General features: G+C 37.3%; 1 protein-coding gene and 1 long non-coding RNA gene across 4 annotated transcripts in view; both read right to left on the reverse strand.

Annotated features, from left to right (window-relative positions):
- LOC139143895 (TNF receptor-associated factor 2-like) overlaps positions 1-17,233 on the reverse strand; it is a 125,424-nt gene that overhangs the window by 37,745 nt on the left and 70,446 nt on the right. The window lies entirely within an intron of this gene.
- The window catches only part of LOC139143894 (uncharacterized), a 58,606-nt gene that overhangs the window by 7,378 nt on the left and 33,995 nt on the right, over positions 1-17,233 (reverse strand). For all 3 annotated transcript variants that reach the window (XR_011554686.1, XR_011554685.1, XR_011554687.1), the window contains exon 4: positions 201-305. This is a non-coding gene — a long non-coding RNA (uncharacterized lncRNA). The remainder of the gene's footprint in view (positions 1-200; positions 306-17,233) is intronic.

The raw sequence follows: 17,233 nt of genomic DNA on the forward strand, positions 1-17,233 counted from the left end.
AAGCTATTTTCCCCCTAGGTATTACACAAGGAAGACAATCAAATAATATTAAACTCTATGCTATGCACATGATGTTCTGTTGATCTACTGTTACATGCTCAAGGAACAGATTTGTGATGTCACCTTCATGGCAAGTCATCCAATAGATGTTTACTGGTTACAGGTACATATATGTCAGTATATCATTGACTATCACTGACCTTCAGAAGTTTCATCATGTTCACATTGCTTCTTGTTCTTTTCTGCAGAGGACTCCATATGACTCCCTGGGTGGATAGTGTTCCTTTGCATATTCTCACTCGCAACTAATAATCATAGGAAAGAGCACCATCATGTAAGACCATGCAACACATAATACTGAACTTGCTTTTTGCAGATAATTTGCACTAGCGAGCGGCTCTCTCTGTGGCCTCTCTGCTAGGTGACTGATGCCGTATGTTGTGGGTTCGGACCCGATTGAAAACTAGCCGTATACAAAGGATATTCAAGATGAAATCTTAATTTCTTATTGCCATCTTTCCGACAGTAATCATAAATATGTGAGAGAGATAAATCATGCTGTCACAAATTAATTTCCAATTATATGACTGCCACAGATTCTGTATATCCCTGTATTTTATGGAAGTATTTAGCTGTCAATTGATATGTCAATCAATCAATCAATCAATCTATCAATCAATCAATCAATCAATCAAGCAATTTATAAGTGCTAGAATCAATTACACTGTTATTTTTGAAGGCACTGAAGTTAAAATACGTGAATTCTGTTACCATTGGAAGCAGATGGCACCTAGTCCTCACAAAGTAGAGCACAGGGCAGCACTTATTTTTTTATCAAAGTTAACAGGCAGGCCACTACCTTAATTGCTTGGTATTTTCAGTTTTTGTGGGTGTGTGTGGCAATGCCATTTTCTTGCTCTCCATAGTGAATTCCAACATACCCAGTTTTTTACAAGTCAACATATGTTGTGTCAATATATTAGTTTCGTTGTTCTCATTTACAAATGCCATCAAATCTGGAATGATAATTTTTCAGACCTGATCTGTGTCAAGAAGATTAAAGCCCCAGTAACTCTTGAAAAACTTTCAAGGTGTATTGTCTCAGTTTTGTGTGTATTATAACAGTGGCCCTCGTTGTATTCTGCAAACAATTGCTTGATGTAATTATCAACACACCCATTCTGTAGTAATCACCATTGTTATTGTTGAAGTCATTGTCAATGACATAGTCCCCATTCAGAATTGTGACATCAGTCTTCATAGAGCATTCAAATGAAGTCTGTATAATATACGGATAGTTTTCAATCGGATGCGAACCCACAACATACGGCATCAGTCGCCTAGCTGAGAGGCCTGAGACAGAACCAGTGGCTAAATCTCCACTCCCAAAAAAGAGTGGTTCAATAGCCGGCTAAGTTGTTACATTTTTCTGACTGAGACCTTTCAACACGTTGTAGAGTTCGTGAAGCACTCACGCTCGCATGCTCACTATCATACATCGCACATACACACTTTATCGAAGCGAAGAAACAAATTTCATCGCTTTAACTGGGCGAACAATAACCTCGGGGACAATTCTGTCCACCAGCAGTGTTACCGACCCAGGATAGAAAATACGGATAGTTTTCAATCGGATGCGAACCCACAACATACGGCATCAGTCGCCTAGCTGAGAGGCCTGAGACAGAACCAGTCGGCTAAATCTCCACTCCCAAAAAGAGTGGTTCAATAGCCGGCTATTGTACTGTGAATCCAGTGATTGTTTTCATGTCGAGGCATCAATAAATAAGTGTGATTGGATTGTATCATAAAAATGTATGACACAGGTTAATATCCTTGTACCAATTTTGAAAGAAATCAGTTGAGACGTATTGAGTTATGGCTAAAGGCATAAACAAATCATAACAAATGGCCAGCTGGCAGCTATCAATTGCATCATATGACAACAAAATTGAGAGGTACATGTATTACAAAGGTTTATGTCCTTGTACCATATTTGGAAGAAATCAGTTGAGGCATGTCTGAGTTATGGCTTAACCCTTTTCCTGCCAGACAGTATTAAGACTAAATATTACTTCCCCATCAGCCAAGTCAGTAAAAAGCGGTATTGAGCCAAAAACATGAAGTATTTTCACACACTTGGCTTGGTCTGTTATAGCATCTTTAGTAAAAAAAATAAAGTTTATAGTATTGATGTTTTCAACAGCTTTCAATTGATGTACAGTATTATGTTAAAATACGCCATATGTTGTGTTTCATTAATTTAACCATCTTGACCTGATGGTGAAATATGGACTTGGCAGGAAAAGGGTTGTGACATGAAAAAATCGTAACAAAATGGCTGCCTGGTAACTCTATTGGGTCGTATCACAATAAATATCAACATGAACATGTATAACATAGGTCTATGTCGTTGTACCAACTTCAAAAGAAATCAGTTGAGACATGTTTGGGTTACGCTGTGGGTTACGGCTGGAAACATGAAAAAATCGTAACAAAATGGCTGCCTGGAGGGCATATTAGAAATAGATGCAAATGACATGACATAGGTCCATGTCCCTGTACCAATTTTGAAAGATATCAGTTGAGACACACTGGGTTATGGCTCAAGACATGAAAAAATTGTAATGAAATGGCCACTGGGCGGCCATATTGGATTGTATCAGAAGAAAAATCTACAAGCATATGTACGACATAGGTTAATGTCCTTGCACCAAATTTGAAAGACATCAGTTGACACATGTCTTGGTTACGGCTCAAGACATGAAAAACTTGTAAAAAACTAGCTGCTAGGTGGCCATCTTGGGTCATATTGTGAAACTATTAAATCAACGTACATCTGTATGGAGTCTGGTGCTATACTTGTGCAAAGTTTGAAAGAAATTGACCAAGCCTTGTCTGAGATATCTGCGTGAACAGGGGAAGGCATGCATGTGCGCGGACTTACAGACGGAACTCAATCTATAAGTCCCTGGAGTTCGTTTGTGGGGACTAATTAATGAGGTATATGATAGTGTGCCATTAGGTGCCTTAACCTGCCATACCGGTATATGAACCATTTAGTCCTTTTAGTTATTTAATTATTCACATTTATGTGATATTAAGGGTAATGACCTTTGACCCCAGCATAATTGATGAGGTGTATGACAGTTCATCATAAGGTGCTATAACCTACCAAATATGAACCATCTAGCCGTTTAAATTACCTAGTAATTCATATTTATGTGATATTTACGGTCAATGACCTTCAACCCCAGTTGACATATTGGCGAAATGGTTTGATCCAACGTTTCCGCACTCTCGAAGTTGGGTCCTTCATTTCATGCATAATAAGGGATTTCCTTCAAATGAAGGGCGCCCTCTCTTTAGTTTCGATGACCGTTACACCATGTTTCACGGCTAGAAAAATCGGCGAAAAACACTGCAAAAGGTTAGTATTTATGGAAATTTCCATATCCTTGCCATTTATATTGCCTCCAGTCGTGACCTATGTAAATTTTTTCAACAATCAGGGCAAATCTTTGTAGAAATCACCAGATACGATTTTTGTAGACATGTTGACCTCGCCTTATACAGCACTGCGTCGCTTGCGTTGGCAAGACATTTAATTTAATTTGCAACCAGGTTTGGTCGGATTTGAATCTCATGACTATGATTTTCTGCAAAGTTTTGGTGTTCAAAACGGACAAATATGAATTTAACACGCCTTTGAAATGAGGTCTGTTCGGTGTTGAATACCGTTAAATCCAATAAATATGGTGGCCATGCACACGCAAACAGCTTGAGACGCGTTGGTATCACATATCATTGCGTATTTTCAGTATCCCAGTTGTTGTAATCTTTTATTTTTGAGCAAAATTTGTGATCAAGAATATATATAATGATGGTTTTGTTTGTTTAAGTATGATCCAGTTACCGAAATACATGTGTCTTTACATTTGTTGCAGATATACTGTGGCTGATAACCTACCACAGCCCGTTCTGGCAATGGCACATGGTAGGGAGGCCAGCAGGTCGCCCAGGACGTGCTGAATTGACACTCAATCACCAGTGACTTAGTCATGTTCAAAATTGAAAAACATCGATAACGGGAAAGAAAATTGTGGAAAAAAATACATGAGGCTAAAAATTAAAAATGCAGCTATTCTCTCATATGTTTTTTATTTCTTTATATGAACTACTTACTTTTTGAATAAACTGCAAAATTGAGCTAGAAACGGTACCGGGAACGGCGATCTGAAACATGGCAGTTACATCGCTGATTTTGAAACGCATTTTTGAAGGTGAGCCAATCAAAACATTCCTTACATCGAATACTCATTTGAAAGCCCAGATCTCGCTCTTTCTCGCAATATAAGGTTCTTCACCAACATAGGGCAGTGTATATGACCAAATCCGAGACAAAAATTGAGAGCGATTTTTCCGAGACCTAACCCGACCAACTCTCAGTGAAACGTCCTCTAGTACGCAGTTTTATCATTATTTCTTTTGAATTTTTGCTAGAAAAATGAGAAATTTTGAAAAGCTCATGTATTTATTGACGGAGATATTGACCACGCTTCACAGTAAGTGAGGCTACCCACAATTCTCCATGATCCGTACACACGGAGATCACTCATTGAACTGGAGCAAATTTCTTCTGTACACAGAACAGCTCGGTCCATATATCAAAATTCTGGGACCATAGTTTTGATAATCATAATTCTCTAATTTCTCACGGTGAATAATGAGAAGATCAATCCCTTTTGCGCAGAGGAGATGCAATTTTGTGATTTTGTCGACATAGATTTTTGACAGCCATACACAATATTTTCAAGGAAACTAAGGGAATAAGTTGCATCTGTGTTGGCAAAAGAAAGGGTATTGATTTTTTAAATGTTTGTAACAAAGGAAATTTGCATGTCTGACAGGTGGTATGATGAGACCATCTTAGTTGCTGATAACTTTACCATGACAAGTATGCAATTTTTAGCACCTCCAAACATCGACTTCTCATTCAATTTACTCCTGAATTTAAAGATGATCAATAATTTTGGAACATAGTTTTAACCAATAATCCTTAAATTAAATTCTAAGTTTCAAATTGTTCAGAAACTGATAAAATTGAAGAAGCCTTTACCAAATAATGTCAAAACTCCACATGGCCCCAGTGGTGATGTTTTGAAAGCCTTTATTTGGATAAAATACTTTTTGTAGGTAGTTTTAATGCAGTAGAGCTATTCAAAAGTGTCATCAGCTCAAAAAGACCTTCAATTTGATATATCACTTATGCCATTTGAGCTTAATATTTTCATTTTGTCATTTCTCGTTAAGTGTCGTTCATCCGTTGCCATGGATAAATCCAATATGGCCACCATCGTAATCGCGTAATTTTAGGATACATTTGTGTGTGCCATTGAAATCTATCTCCATGCCAAATTTGGTACAAAAAGATGTTTTATTAACAAAGTTACAGCAAATTTACTGTAAATTTCAGCTAAAACTCCTTCATTTTTGTCCCATTGTTCCCATTGTTATTATATGTATTGTCTTTCTACAGAAAGAGTAAAAGTGAATGTTTTAAAAGCTATAAAATTGTAACCGTTCATCCAATTTCGAAAATTAAAAAAATGTTTAGCTTCTCTCATTGAAATCTAAAAAACTACATTAATTAAAATGCAGATTGAACATTTTCAAAATTCAGTTGGCCTCCCTACACATGGCTTACAATATTCACCGGTATTTTGTACCTGTATCTATGTTTACTAACAGTTTGAGTTTATGGTAACGTTTGGCCACAAGAAATTCACGTACTTTGAAATCATTTGTCATAGTTTTGAAAAATAAGAATTAAATGTTTGAAAGAAATCTATTTTGTTGGAAAAAGGAGAGTGTTTGGATCCTTAGCCATATCAAGCAGTGCAAGTAAGGATGCTTTATTGAGAAGTTGCATAAACTACGGTATGCCATATGCCACAGAGCATGGAAGGTTGCCCCTGACAGAAGTAAAACTTGCGGCAGCAAGTCTTCTTAAATGGAGGGCAACTTAATAATATTACAGGCCAATCGCAAAAGTGGCATATTAAATTTTTTGCCAATTTTGTGACTCAAAGACTGCAATATGCAACAGCACAAAGGTTGAACCATGTGAATATTTCTTTGTCCCTGAAAAAACATCTAAACAGTGTACACAGAGCCTGGGAAATCTAAACAGTGTACACAGAGCCTGGGTCAAGATTTCAAAAGCTGTTTCACATTGTCAGAAACTCCATAGTCGAGGGGTTTTAAGTTTGAAACAGGATGCTCAGTGCACAAAAAACACATTCATTGTCAAAGAAATGATACTGTTGAAAAAGGATTGATGCAGTTATGTCATGGAAAGTAAAAGTAACATTGGCCTGCTCTCTGATATTGAAATACGGTTGTCCAGACTTGGCCAGTATGTGCTAAAAAGATGCCACAAATTTGAAAAGCACCATGTAACTGTTGTGCTAGAAGGCAAAGAATTTATTCTTCCTTTAAAATCATCGCTTTCATGTGATATTCAGAAAGAGGTGGCCCACAGTCTCGGTTTACAGGAGACTACCATAGTTTTAAGTTATTCTCAGAAGACCAGCCATTGTATTGCTGTTTCAAGTCACACACATTGCACAAGAAAGTGCTTTTGATCAATATCTCTGGACTTGGAGATGTGAGGTCACATAAAGCAAAAACTCATCCAGATAAGAATAAGTGTGGTCCATGTGGTAAATGTGGGATAAAAAAACAAACAGATGGTACCATGTTGTGGGAAAACCAGAGGAATATGTCCGAGCTGGTTAAAATCTAGGGGCATGAATGAACAGTATTGTTTCTGCAATGCGTGTCGCCTAGCTTTATATAGATAAAGAATTTTCTGGAAGAGATGGAGGGGATGATGAGAAAGCACCAATAATTGATGTCACAGAGGCCAATGGTTCTACTCCGGAATAAAAAGGACGCGATGCATACGCCGTTCTACATACTCAGAACGCCCAAATAATCACGTGATGCCGGTACAAACAAACCCACATGTGTACTGAACGCGTATAGAAATACACGTACGTCTGTGCGCGTTTGCGCACATGGCTTTGTTTGTACCGTGGTCGATTCGAATTCCGGGTTTGGCCTATTGTTTAATCTGTACTTTAACTGGCCCAGGTTTACACTCCACTGATGTTGATGACAAAAACCTCTTTCTCACACAGTTTAATCTCTACTCCAGTGATATCGATACTTCCGTTCCTGACATAGTGTGTCTTTGTCCAGAACACTCAATACATGGATGGAAAAAAAACTGAAAATACTGCAGCATGCCAGATTGTAGAAAGCGCATTACATCGAATGTGCGGTTTCCGTCAAATGTTGACTTAATCAATGGCTTCTCCCATGATCATGGTGACTACATGAATTTTAGTTTTGATGGAAAAAGTCAAACTGTGTGGAAAATGTTACATGCAACTTTACCACATTGTTGAAAAAAATAGCGTCAATGACACTGTAGCTCCCATCCTGGACTATTTAGTGTTTGTTCTCTGGTCAGATATTTGAACATGTGTGAAAGGGATAAAGTGCATGAAGTGAAAATACTTAAATGAAATGTACTGGAGACATGAAATATGTTTAATGTAATTATTCAGAATATAAAATGGAAAAAATACAGAATTAGATATATCGAATACTGTGATACAACCATTAACTCAACAAGTCATTTACAATGACATAGTCCCCACTTGTAATAGGAGTATTAGTCTTGATGGGGTAGGAAAATGTGGTCATTAAGAAGTATCACTGGAGTGTATATGTTGAGATCTATGGGCACATAGGTCTATGTCGTTGTTCCAATTTGAAACACATGAGGCATGTCTAAGTTATGGTTCTAAATCGGGAAAAAAGATCAGACCTCTAGCAGTATTGGCCAGCCAAGAAATACATATGCGCATTATAAATGAGGTACAAGATGTGACATCTTAAGGTCTAATATCCTATCAAAATTGGAGGGTATAGAACTTGTGGTTACTGAAATATGCATATATATGTATAATCAAGGTCAAAGGTCATCGAGGTCACATGACATTTTGAAAAAAAAAATTTATATTGCTAATTAATCCTATATGCCAAAAAATCAGATCTCTAGCTCTATTCGCTTGCCCAGAATTAGATGTGTACATAATTAATGAGGTAAAGCGTGTGTTGTCATAAGGTCTCCCATCCTACTAAATACAAAGGACATAGCACTTGTGGTTACTTATTTATTCACATAAACATATATTTTAGGTAAAAGGTCATCGAGATCACATGACATTTGGTCAAAAAATTTCTCTCCTATAGTTATCCCTATATACCAAAAATCAGACATCCAGCTCTATTGGCTCGCTCAGAATGAGATATGCCATAATTATTGAGGTACAGTATGTGGCGTCATAAGGTGTCCAATCATACCAAACATGAAGGGTGTAGCACTTGTGGTTACCGAGTTATGGAAAAATATGTATATTTGAGGTCAAAGGTCACCGAGGTCACGTGACATTTTGTCAAAAAAATTGTTTTGCTAAGTTATCCCTATATACCAAAAATCAGACCTCTAGCTCTATTGGCTCGCTCAAAATTAGATATGTGCATAATTAATGAGGTACAATATGTGGCGTCATAAGGTGTCCCATCATACCATACATGAAGGCTGTAGCACTTGTGGTTACTGAGTTATGGACAAATATGTATATTTGAGGTCAAAGGTCCACTGAGGTCACATGACATTTTGTCAAAAAAATTGTTTTGCTAAGTTATCCCTATATACCAAAAATCAGACCTCTAGCTCTATTGGCTCGCTCAAAATTAGATATGCACATAATTAATGAGGTACAATTTGTGGCGTCATAAGCTGTCCCATCATACCATATATGAAGGGTGGTAGCACTTGTGGTTACTGAGTTATGGACAAATATGTATATTTGAGATCAAAGGTCATCAAGGTCGCATGACATTTTGTCAAAATATCCGAGATATCTGCGTGAACGGATGGACTCACGGATGGACGAACAGACGGACATGACCCAATCTATAAGCTCACTGGACTTCATCCGTGGGGACTAAAAATTGTGTCACTGCATACGATGAGAAACTAAATTTTATTTTTTGTGGCCTTATACATGGGAGTCTATGGAGATCTGCCTTATACATGGGAGTCTATGGACGTGTAAACTAAAAATATGCAAATTCACCACGATTTGCCCAAATTTGGGAAAGGTCACTCCTATGCACTTCCATACCAAGTTTCAAATCAATCGGACTTGTGGTTTCAGGAGATTTTTTGACCAAAAATGGGAGAAAATTACAAAAAAATTCATGAAAAATAGCAAGTCCAAGATAGTGACCCAAGATGCGCACAATCATTTCATGTCAGCCCAAAGTACTTACATGCTAATTTTTCATGTAATCTGCTCAGTGGTTATTGAGTTTTTTCAATTTTGACTGTTTTTACATTTTTTCACTTAATTTGCATATTTTTGGCAATGACAACTTCATTTGAACAAAATCTCATCTACAGCCCATCATCCATGTACACACCAAATATCAAGATGAAATGTACAGCGGTTTTGGAGTTTTTGATGTTGACGGACAGACATACAGACATACAGACATACAGACATACAGACGTACAGACATACAGACATACAGACATACATACATACAGACATTTTCCTAGCCTATAAGAATAGCTTCCATTGCCATATATACATATGGCTATGGGAGCTAAAAATGAAAAAAAACATCAAGTGCAATCTCTCAAGACTTATAATGACCTTTAGCAAGTCATTGAAGACATTGCCTCCAGTATCAAAAATACAACTGATATCACTGATATAGCCCTGAACAAAATGTCACTTTTTATTGCGCTAAAATTATTAGAAAAGAGTCTGTCCTTCTTCAAGAGGCTAGAGGCTATGTTTTTCTTATAACCTCGGTGGTCTTTAATGCTCATACAGAGACTAAATAGAATTTAAACCAGCAACCTAAGGCGTCGGTGTTTTTCAATGTATTTTGGAAGCTGAATTTGTCGATGTCAATCTCGCTCCCATTGCTTCTTGACAGTCATTTTAGAATGGGAAAATTCACAAACAGAGAGGTTACAATGGTCGCCACGGACAAGTAACTTTTGGCTTATTGACCTGAAAATTAAGTCAGTGTTCATTGAAAATTCAAAGACAGGACCCGTTGACATCTAAGCTTGCTCATGACTTTCATTGCATGCGGTCTTGCCACGATGCCATCCACTGTCACTCAACAAGTTAACATTGAAGAGTACGTCTTAGTAAAAGTCCCATTTTTGTGGTGTTTTTCACCACTGCACTTTATTTTTACCTTATTATAAACGCTCATACAAAGCACAAAAACTGCTGTGTGTTTCTTTTTTTACCGTATCGACATATTGTGAGACACCGTAACTCACAGTCAATGCAATGAACTTTGGTGAACGTACGCTCCACCAGCTGAACAGCTTTTTCATATGCAAAATCAGCGTACGTATTTAACCGGTGGTATTGTTTGAATTGCATTTTATTGGAAGTGATTATATGATTCTTTTCATCAATTCTTCATGCAATTTTACGAAAAAATCTTATGGAAATGTTCACAATGACATAATATGATACCGTGTTCCCTCGCTAGAAAATCGCTCTCGTGAATTCGATTTCTAGGTAATTACTTTTTTCCACTTGTCCCGTAGGGCAATTGGCATCGGAGGTTCAATTGCCCGAACGTGACTTTCCCTTGCCCTGGGCAATCGGACAACCCTTAGTGTCTTTCCCTACCCTTGTAACTTACGATTTTTTGAGTGAACCCATCTCAGATTCCTCCGACCTCCCCCCCCCCGGGCCATAAATAATGACGGCTCCCTAATTACCCTACTCAACTCTTTTGCATGATTTGTTCAAAGTCTAAGGCCAGAGATACCATGAATAGGACAGTTTGAGTACCCCACAAGGAAAACTTTGCCGGTTGCTTCACCCCAGATAGTTTTGTCATAACAGTCTTGAAAATATTGATGTAGGTCAACCCAATGTCAGTCCACTTCACTGTTAGTGTTTTGCAATAGCTGCACATCCTGTACTCAGAAAACTAGCCCATCAGGGCAGTTTAAAGCAAGATCCTACAAGTCTAGCTGTGTTGAAATAGCTAGAACTTGTGATAAGAAATTATACTGCTGTCTTGCTTGGCAGCTAGTGATGAGACACGTATTTTGAGAAAATATTGCCAAGCGATGAACAAAACATCTTGTTGACCATTGATTTTTTTTACTTTTTGAAAGGTCACAAAAGGTCAAACTCAGTACAGTACCTGGTGATTACGCAGAGCTGCTCTGTCTATGCTATGCCCTGAAATGTCCTGTTCAGATATATATACCCATGACAAAATGCTATTGTACACATTTGGCTCAAAGTATCAGAATGTTGAACCTTTTCGAATCATTTGACAAGGGGATGGTCTGTATTCATTGCTTTTACACACAGAATGGCTTGATAGTGACTAGGACCTCTGTGACCTTGACAATGAAAATATGCCCTTAAATCCATGGTATCAGGCTAATGCCAGATTGGCTGGACTGCAGGTGATACAAAGTAAAATGAATGAGATCTTTTTGTGTGAGATATTGTTTCCCTGAGCACAGAGGTTGTTTTGCTTATATCTCTCTTTACATGGCTTTCCGTAGCAGTAATTGGCAACTGAGAATGGCATCAATCAAGCAGCTAGCCCCTTTGTATCATGCTTTGATTGGTCAACCTAGTATCTTCGTCTCCTACCAAGGCATCTCCATGATTTGCTGCAAGCACCATCTTGCATCCTAGATCACCTGCAGTCTGGGGGATTTACAACAAGCATAACTGGCTTCAGCTGGAGAGAGCTTGCACTTGATGAAGCCCATGAACAACTTATCAATTTAAGTGTCAAAACTGCAGTTCATAAGCCCTCTCCTGAATTGCTTGACAACATGGCAAAGTATTTGCCTTCAGGGCTTCATGCCTTAAAAATCTGCATTCTGAAATAACCCCGAAAAGAGTGGCAAAAGTGTACAGATACAGATAAATGCAGAAGGGAATGAGGGAGACTGATGAAGGGTTGTGCCAAGTGTATTATAAACAAGCGACCTAGCGGCCGATATAGCTCCGCTGTGTTTATGTAGAGAATAACTATTTTTTACACATGTTGATGAGGAAGGTGGAAATCTTTGATAGCTCAATGCAGAGGCCAGAAAAAAGTGGCTAAAATAAGCTGCAAAAATATACAATTGAAGATTAATCATACTTTGAATATATCACATCGGATCATCCCTAAGAACATGTCAACCAAAGCTATCTGATGAGTAGTTTTTTGAGAATAAAATTTTCTGACCAAAAATGGCAACAATTGCCCCAAAAAATGAAATTGCAGATTTCATCATAATTTCAAGAGATCAAATTTAGTTCATAACTTCATCTATAGAAACCTGTATACCAAATTTCAAAGCTGTTAGACCAGTACTTTTTGTGAGAAACACATTTTTTGACCAAAAACGGAAAAAATTGCCCCAAAAAATCAAAATTGCAGATTTCATCATTATTTTTTAATAAATATCATTTAGTTCATCTATAGAAACCTGTATACCAAATTTCAAAGCTATCGGATGAGTAGTTTTGGAAATACACGTTTTGACCAAAAATGGCAAAAATTGCCCCCAAAATACAAAATTACAGATTTCATCAGAAATTCATTATATATTACTGAACTCATCTGTAGAAACCTGTATGCCAAATTTCAAAGCTATCAGACCAGTAATTTTGAGAAACACATTTTTTGACCAAAAATGGCAAAAATTGCCCCAAAATTACAAAATTGCAGATTCATCATAATTTCAACAAATATCATTAAGGTGATCTGTAAAAACCTGTATACCAAATTGCAAAGCTATCAGATGAGTAGTTTTTGGAAATACACATTTTTGACCAAAAATGGCAAAAATTGCCCCAAAAATACAAAATTGCAGATTTCATCACAATTTCAATAATATCATGTAGTTTATCTGTAGGAACCTGTATACCAAATTCAAAGCTATCAAATAAATAGTTTTGGAATACACATTTTTGACCAAAAATTGCAAAAATTGCCCCAAAAATACAAAATTTCAGATTTCATCAGAAATTCAATATATATTACTCAGTTCATCTATACAAAAGTGTATACCAAATTTCAAAAGTATTAGACCAGTACTTTTGAGAAATACATTTTTTGACCAAAAATGGCAAAAATTGCCTTAAAAATGCAATTTTGCATATTTCTGCACAATTTGAACAAATCTGAAATAGATCATCCCTAGGGACATATGTACCAAATATCAAAGCTATCTGACTGGTAGTTTTGAAGAAGAAGATTTTTAAAGATATTTTTACCAAAAATGACAAAAATTGCCTTAAAAATACAAATATGCAAATTTCACCATAATTTGAACAAATCTGACTGAAGTTACCCTAAGTAAACTGCATATCAAATTTCAAAGCAATCGGACAAGCGGTTTCAGAGAAGAAGATTTTTTTACCAAAAACACCAAAAATTGCCCCAAAAATACAAATATGCAAATTTCACCACGATTTGAACAAACTTAAGTGTGGTCACCCCAAGTGAACTGCATATAAAATTTCAAAGCGATTGGACTTGCAGTTTCAGAGGAGAAGGCAATTGTTGACGGACGACGACGACGGACGACGACGATGGACGACGGACGACGACGGAAAATCAACTATTTGATAAGCTCTGCGTCGCTGACAGCGGAGCTAAAAAATCTGTGAGAGCTCTGTTTTTGCTGCAACCCCTGAAAAAAATCTTTGGAAAAGTTGTTCAGGAAGACTTGATGACATTTTATGAAGTAGGTCAAAGAGCTCTAGCAGACTACATCTCTACTAGGCTTTTACATAAACCTAGTACAGAAGCTCCTGTGAGGAGGAGAAAATTAAAAACATTTTCAGGGAAGGTTGTAGTAAAAAGGAGAACACGTACAGCTGATGCTGACAAAAAAAATAGTTGACGCCTGTTTAAAAAGGCAAATTGCTCACTCAATAAAATCTGGTGTGCCATAGAAGGCTTTGTGCAATTTATTCCCTCTCCACGTGCAATCTGTGATGCAGATGGGTCTATGCACCATCAAAGCTCAAAATCAAACACAACTTAAGTATTACAAAAAAGATATGACACATGCAGCATCATAAGTGAGGCACTGCCTGAGAATTGGACAGCTAAAATGGTAATACTTGAAGGTATGTTTTGATTCAGTGTGCGCCAATAAGACAGTGTTTTTGCTAAGGTTGGGGAAAAGAGGTAAATGATTTGGGAACCCCGGTAGCAATTCTGTGTCCCCTGATCTGATTGCATTGATACCAAGAGGAACCCTGGTAAAATGGCTGGGGAACCCCGGTAACATTTACTGGGTACCAGCCTTAACAAAAACACTGTAAGATCCATCATCAAACATTCAAAGACTACTTAATCTATACCATAAGGGACTGGACGTAAATTAGCAGGGAGGAGGGCCAGGGGGATTTGGGGGAGGGTCACAAATTTTTGAGCCTGGGGGAGGGTCACAATTTTTTGAATCCTCTAAGGGGGGGACACAAATTTTTGGGCTTGTTGTCGGTGCACTAAAAGAAGAAAAAAAATTGTTTGTGTAGGCAATTATGGTCACATGACATCACTCACACACTGCCTCTTACTTTTTATTAAGTGCTCATTCCCAACTCGCTGTGTATCTCTTCCCCACCATTATCTTAACAGGATTGTCTCTCTTGTTGCCATTCTTATCGCCATTCTGGCTGCACATTGTACCATGTAGTGGGTTTTGTTAATAAACACTGGACAGTGTTTTTGCTAAGGTTGGGGAACAATGGGAACCCTGGATAAATTTCTGTTGTCCTCTAGTAAGACTGCACAGATATACCAAGGCTAACCCTGGTAAAATGACTGGGGAACCCTGGTAACATTTACCTATAGGTACCGCCCTTAACAAAAACACTGCTGGATATTACCACAATATCTTACATTGTTCTACTGATGTAGTCAATCTTGAACCTCTATTTGACAATATTATTTCTCATTCCACTTTTTGTTGATCAACAAAAGTTCCCTCTCTTGCATAAGTCACTTCCCTTTAAAGTTTAAGGCCAAGCTCCACCCTGCATCAGTCACTTTTAGGTACATGAATTTTAGTTTTAGAGATACTATCGTTTGAAATTAAGAGCAAGCTTTGGTGTGATAATTGATAATTTTGATTCTAGAAAAATGATTTTAGTATACTTAAATATTTAGGTACAGTCATCTGATTGGTATGGCTACTTGTGGCATTTTTCAAGTTTATATTGGCTTTACTACGTGGGTACTATCTTTGGAATGGATAGTGTTCATTGTGTTGTTGATGGCAGGATATATGACATTTGTTGAAATTTAATGTGGGTAATTTATACAGTGAATTAGCCATGTTGATCACTATTCAGATTGAACTTGGTTAAATATGGTGAAATCCAATGTCATTCAGAATATGGAGACTTGATTGATCATGAAATAGTGTTTGCCACTTCTGTGTCAAATCAGGATCAGTCTATCCTCTCTTATCTAGGCTGTGCTTTCTGTGATATGTTTAAAATGCAAAGAAACGAGGCACAAAAAATGACAAAAGAAGACTTGATTATCATGAAATAGTGTTTGCCACTTCTGTGTCAAATCAGGATCAGTCTATCCTCTCTTATCTAGGCTGTGCTTTCTGTGATATGTTTAAAATGCAAAGAAATGAGGCACAAAAAATTGACAAAGTATTTTCAATGTTAAAACATCATAATTTCACACTATAGCATTCAATCTATTACGATACTTTGAATTGTTTGCTTAAAATATTGCATGAATAGGAATAGCCTTTCTGTTGACCTTTCCCCACAAACAGGGCAACATGAACAAAACTTTCATTGTCTACTCGAACACATAGTACATTTTGTAAAATTGGATTTGATATGAGTGCAATGAGCACATGTACATGTATTTTCAGTTCTCTGACTACACAGGTCTATTGGAAATATAATAAATTCAGTGAATAATGGGGTCATGCACACACATGTAGTTGTATATCTGTACCAGGAATACATTTTAAACATACTTTCCATTATTTCCTCCCCACGTAGAGATTAAACTGCTCAATATATTGTACATTGAACAAATTATATTGCTGTGGAGATCAATATGTCACATCGTGTTTCTGCAGTATTCCCTCAATGGTCAACGTGATACATTCCAAAATTATGAATTTCACTAATATTTTGATAAATGTTAATTATAATTCATAAGAAAAAATGGCAGGCACAATTGTGCATTAATATAAAAGAAAACATTTGAAGAACATTATTTATTACAATCATTCTTAGTGGAGTATAAGTGTGCTCTACTCCATTATAAGCCAATTTGGGCATTCATTATATGAATTGTTGGACAGCCTATTGAATCACAGCATTCCACATCTGCACTTCAAAGCCAAAGTGAAAGGGCACATATTTACTGCCTACTTTACATGATATATGCCATTGACTTGGTGTAGCAGTCTAAGCCCTAGGAGAATGGTTAGAGTATTCAGCTATTGGCTGCTTTGATTGCCTCCAACAATGGCATACTCATCACACACAGGTGCAACCACAATCGCAACGTAAAGGCCTATGCACCCAGTAGGGAGAGCTCTTCTGGGTAAGTACATGTAGCCTTCGCGTAGCGACAGTGGTGCACATACGGTACAACTGTATCCTCCTAGCATAGGGCAATATTGCTGTTGTACCTCAATATTTGGACTGGTGTTTAGGTAGGACGTCAACTTGATCAAATCCTAAAAACTAAAAGCTTAAATTTGAAAAAAGGCAAAACCTTCAGCTTCGAAACTGCAGCTACGTAAGGCAATATATGATACCACGGTACTACCAAAAGAGTGTGGTAGCTCCTAGCTTTGCTTGGCAGGGCTGTGCGTTAATTACCAGCGTTATACTTTACTTTATTGCTCAACAACACACTTAAGGAGTGTGGTAAAGCAGAAATTGCAAAACTCACCAAACACTGGATGAAGCTGCTGCTGGGAGAGGAAATAAAGTCCAAATATACGGCCTGTGGTAGGAGGCTGTATAACGCCGAACACACAACTTGATCCTTAATATATTTTTCATAAACCAAGAAGTCAATCATTTAA

This window comes from Ptychodera flava, chromosome 11 (assembly GCF_041260155.1).
Source record: "Ptychodera flava strain L36383 chromosome 11, AS_Pfla_20210202, whole genome shotgun sequence".
NCBI classification, from domain to species: Eukaryota; Metazoa; Hemichordata; class Enteropneusta; family Ptychoderidae; genus Ptychodera; species Ptychodera flava.